Below are 5,577 nucleotides of genomic sequence, written 5' to 3'. Positions count from 1 at the left end.
ATATATATATATATATATATATATATATATATATACGTGCGCGCACACACATACATACGTGTATGCATGCGGTTTTTGTGTGCATGCATGCGTGCGTGCGTGCGTGCGTGCATATATGTGCGTACGTCACATGCATACACACACATATGCACGCGCATACATACGTACGTACGTATGTATGAACGTAGCTATGTAACCAATAGATTGATACTTCTATGCAACAACCTGATGATAAAATGACATTTTTGTCAACGGCCCTAACTACGTCACTGTGACATCAGAATCGCTATTAGAAATGCAAGCCACTCAAATTATATTACTTGTCCAGCCTAGATATATACGGTTTGGGTTATATTGTTATTGACGTCGGTGTCTCTTTGATTTTATATTCATTCATTTACTGAAATTTGTCTGTCTCTTTTATTTATTCGTTTATTTATTTTGCAGGGAAAGAACGAGCGTGAGAGATTATTTTCTATTTTTACATACTCTTCCTACACACATTCGAAATTCTATTTTTAGCATTTTCTCATTTATAAGTGATAGCTGCGTCTGATTTTTGTAGATAGAGCTTTGCGTTACTGCCTGAATAAGTTCGTGGTTCGTATTCAGTCAAAGACGCTCGCCCTATCGATGGAAGATGATCCCTATCCAAGATGCTTAACTCTTAAATAACTTCAATCTACTTACAACAAAAATAGGTACAATATGAAAGAATTGCTCACCGTTATATGCAGTTGTGTGGAGGCGCAATGGCCTAGTGGTTAGGGCCGCGGACTCGCGGTCATAGGCTCGCGGTTTCGATTCCCAAACCGGGCGTTGTGAGTGTTTATTGAGCGAAAACACCTAAAGCTCCACGAGCCCCCGGCAGGGGATGGTGGCGAACCCTACTGTACTCTTTCACCACAACTTTCTTTCACTCTTACTTCCTGTTTCTGTTGTGCCTGTAATTCAAAGGGTCAGCCTTGTCACACTGTGTTACGCTGAATATCCCCGAGAACTACGTTATGGGTATACGTGTCTGTGGAGTGCTCAGCCATTGGCACGTTAATTTCACGAGCAGGCTGTTTCGTTGATCAGATCAACTGAAACCCTCGACGTCGTAGGCGACGGAGTGCCAACAACAGTTGTAGCATTCTATAATTTAACGGTTGTTTCATTTGTTTGAATAACTCGCAGTTCGTATTCAATGACCGACGTTCGCCTTGTTCATGAAAGATGATCCATGCCCGTCGCTAAGGAAGGTGTACTGGATGGCACTGCTCGCTCACTATTCAATGGTGCCCCCTCAGGTTTCCAATGAGGTACTTATTTCGAATCCCCACTTTAGCATTATTACAAATTAGAGCCCGCCCAGAATATTTTGAAGCATCCCCAGGCACCAAAGTCTGAAGACGGGCCTGAAATGGTCCCTATCATAACTCTAAAATGATCCCTATACTTAACTTTCAAATGACACAATTTATTTATCTGGAAAATACATACCATATGGCAGTGGTCCCGAAACATTTTAGCCCCGGTTTTGTACAAGACAACTTTTTCACTGTCCGGGGGATCACGCGCGTAACAAAACATAATAAAGTGCATAATGTATAATTTGATTAATATCTATGTAATACATAACTGGTATTCCGTCGGTCACGACGACGAGTGTTCCATTCGATCCGATCGACGGAACACCCTACTCCTGAAATAAGCGTGCAAGTGCCTGAGCACTTCACAAACGCACGTGACCTTAACATAATTCTCAGAGTGATTCAGCCCTTTTGAATTAGAGATACAACTCATTTTTGCCAGTTGAGTTGGGTAAAGCAACGTGAAATAAGGTGTCTTGCTCAAAGATACAACGCACCGCCGGGAATCGAACTCACGTCTTTACGATCGAATACCCTAACCACTAAGTCACGTAACTTCACACACACACACACACACACACACACACACATATATATATATATATATATATATATATATATAATCCAGGGATCGAGGTATAGGAAGAAAGTTAGCTTCAAGCAATCCGTAATAAATATAAAAACAACTTTCAGGGACAATATCAATTGTTAATCCTTTATTGTCCACGAGGGACCAACATAGAGAGACAATACAACGTCAGGGAGTCGGGGATCGCATGATGAACAAGATGCATAACATATAATTAAAATTTGATATGAATAAACGAAATGAAATAACAAAAGGAAGTGGGGACGGGTTCGACAAGCCCCGTTCCACCACTGAGCTCTTTGATTACCTTTATGTTCTTGCTCAAGTAGGTTCATTTACTCTCAGCATATTCGCACCTTCCTTCCATCTTTTTCCGTATGTACTAGGTGAAAAGCATCTCCTCTTCAGCCTTATTTTCCTTCTGAGGTGAAAAACAAAGAAGTTTACCAACCCCAGACCGAAGATGAAGACACTTGTCACCATTCCTTTCATACGTGTCTTCCGCACGTCCTATACAAAATTGTCTTCACCATCGTTAATCTTGTAATCTCACTAGGAGGTGTCACCTTAACTTCGTGCCCCTCTCTTCGTATTAATTCCTTGCACCTTTCCAGCTCCCTTCTCACAAAACGTATTTTCTCGTTGGAAAATTCTTTTCTTCCATTTTTCTGTCCATGTTCGACGACGACGATATTATATCTGACGAACTCATGCTCTCGTATTCCATGACAATAACACAGCGCTTCCTCCTCAAACAAAGGGGGAAATGTTAACAACACTGCTGCAAGGCAGCAAAACAAATTGTTTTAACAACACAAAAACAACAAATATTCAACAATAAATTCAACAGTATAGATACAAGTAATACATAAAATAATAATAATACCAACGAAGGCGGCGAGCTGGCAGAAACGTTAGCACGCCGGGCGAAATGCTTAGCGGTATTTCGTCTGTCTTTATGTTCTGAGTTCAAATTCCGCCGAGGTCGGCTTTTCCTTTCGTCCTTTGGAGGCCAACAAATTAAGTACCAGTTGCGTACTGAGTCGATCTAATCTACTGGCCAATTCCCCCAAAATTTCGGGCCTTGTGCCTAGAGTAGAAAAGAATATATATATGAAAAAAGAAAACGGACGAGTCCACATAAAATTCATACATGCCATATGACTGGCGGTTTTTAATTATTTAAACAAATGTACAGCATTTGTTATATATTCATTAGGAGCTCAATACACGACACTTTTACATGATAATTGAGTGGAGATAGAAGTGGAGTTGGGGTGGTAAACTGATAAATAGTTGAAGTGTATAAAAATGTTAAGAAACAATTGTTTCTTACATTGTAAGAAGGCTTATGACTCAGCAGTTACTGAGGAAGGGTATTATCGATTCAATCAATCCTAACATAAACTATTACCGGTATTTATTTAATTGCCGGGGAAGGTGAAAGGTTAAGTCGACCATGACGGAATTTGAAGTCAGAAGGTTAAAGAAAACCACATTAAAATATTATTAAGGATTTAGTCGATCGCTCTAGCGCTGCAGTCATTCTATCTTTTCTTTCTCTAAAAATAAGAAATGAGAACAATTGATTTCTTTCATTTTAATATTAATATGGTAAAACAGAGCGAATATAACGTGAATTAGTAATTACAACAAACAATGATATCAATGGAAAAGAGTGATAGACAAGTTTGAAGCTAGCATTTAGTAAAGATACCGGATATGGGGTAATTGAACATCTTTGGAAGCTTTCTATTGTATCAGCTGCATCCAATAGTGTTGAAAATTATAATTGGAATTTCCGATCTCAGCATGAGGCCAGACATTTAGAAGTACGGCCAACGAAATCTTATAACGATCATGCTTTCTTAGTAACATTAGTGGCGTGACGCGGCGTGACGTGGCGTGACGCGGCGTGACACAGTATGGGTAAAACAAATTCATTTCAGTTGAGTTACCGTCATTGGTGTTACATAGTATCTTTGACTAAAACCATCAGAAATAACAGATCAACAATTATTGATAACTTTGTACACCTAGCTGTAAAATTATTATCATGAATGATCTCAGTTCAATGGTGCATATAGCGGAGACACCAAGTAATTAACACTTTAACAACAGCGTCGTGAAGTAAGATTTGTCCACTTTGGTAATATTAGATATTGATTTCTAACTTAGGTACAAGTCAGACCATGCAATAATTCTATGAGCTTTAGTTCCTGAACGATAGGTAATTCACCAATTCTATTCCGAGGAAACGCTTAGACGAGTGTAAATGAATGTAACTCAACATCACGAAGCTCTGCTTATTCTGCTAATCTATCGCCATCAGTAATCCCCCCCTAGCAATGGTATACGTTGCACACACACACACACACACATACACACACACACACACACACACACACATACACACACACACACATACACACACACATATACACACATCTTTTAAATCATTTTCAATATTCAAACAAAGTTCCTGTTCCCTTATACTGGCCACTGTCTAATGATGTTGACTGGTGGACCAATTTTCTGAGGTTGCATTGAACAGTACCGATATAATGTAGGATAAACATAGTAATAATAATAATAATAATATTTGGATGGAATTTATAAACATTCAATGCATCGCTACGGCCGTTTCCACAAATCGCATGTCTCTTAAGATCACAGACCATATTCCTGGGATGATTACAGCGTAATCCGTAGTGTCTGTGGGCATCCGTAGTGTCTGTGGGCATCCGTAGTGTCTGTGTGTCCGTAGTGTCTGTGGGCATCCATGAAAAGGTTGATCATTTTCATGGATTCATTTCTTCAGGCGATATAGTATTAATGGATGTTTAACAGAGAGATGTTTATCTCTTTTGACCAGTGCGAAGGTTGATTGAGTTATGTGTGTATTCCTGTGTGTATTTGATGGGAAGGAGGGGAAGGTAATGGAAAGAGAGGAATGAATGGTAGTTATATGGGGAAGTAGGTGTGTGTGGTGATGTTGGACTTATTTTGCTATTCAGTCTGCAGATGCCAAGGATGGGTATCACATTCCTTTGTTCGATCTGTACCAGCTGACCTGTTTACTTGAGAATTCATTAAAGACACTCATGCCTCAAATGACACCAAACAAAAGAATGTACCACCCATCCTTGACATCTGCAGTCTGAACAGCAAAATAAGTTCAACATAACCACATACACCTCCTTCTCCATATAACGACCATCCCTGCCTTTCTTTCCATCACCTTTCCCTCCTTCTCGCCAAATGCACACAGGAATACACACATAACTCAATCAACCTTTGCACTGGTCAAAAGGGATTAAACATCCCTCTGTTAAACATCCATTAATGTTATATCGCCTGAAGAAATGAATCCATGAAGATGATCAACCCAATACCCACGGGCACTATGGACTACACTGTCATCAACCCAGGAATACAGACTGTGATCTTAAGAGACACTGAGCTGCAGAAATATGTGCAGTGATGCATTAAAATATTTATAAATTCCATCCAAAGATTATTGTCATTATTACTATGTATGTATGTGTATATATATATATGTATGTATGTATGTATGTATGTATGTATGTATGTATGTATATATATATATATATATATATATATATATATATA

At 39.0% G+C, this 5,577-nt stretch overlaps 1 long non-coding RNA gene across 2 annotated transcripts in view; it reads right to left on the bottom strand.

Moving 5' to 3' along the window:
• Positions 1-2,074: 2,074 nt before the first annotated feature.
• The window catches only part of LOC106867434 (uncharacterized), an 11,473-nt gene continuing 7,970 nt past the window's right edge, over positions 2,075-5,577 (bottom strand). For both annotated transcript variants that reach the window (XR_008264010.1, XR_001409146.2), the window contains exon 3: positions 2,075-3,034. This is a non-coding gene — a long non-coding RNA (uncharacterized LOC106867434). The remainder of the gene's footprint in view (positions 3,035-5,577) is intronic.

Source organism: Octopus bimaculoides, chromosome 1 (genome assembly GCF_001194135.2).
Source record: "Octopus bimaculoides isolate UCB-OBI-ISO-001 chromosome 1, ASM119413v2, whole genome shotgun sequence".
Lineage (NCBI taxonomy): Eukaryota > Metazoa > Mollusca > Cephalopoda > Octopoda > Octopodidae > Octopus > Octopus bimaculoides.
The sequence above is the reverse complement of the archived record's forward strand: the minus strand, read 5'-3'. Positions and strand labels throughout refer to the sequence as shown.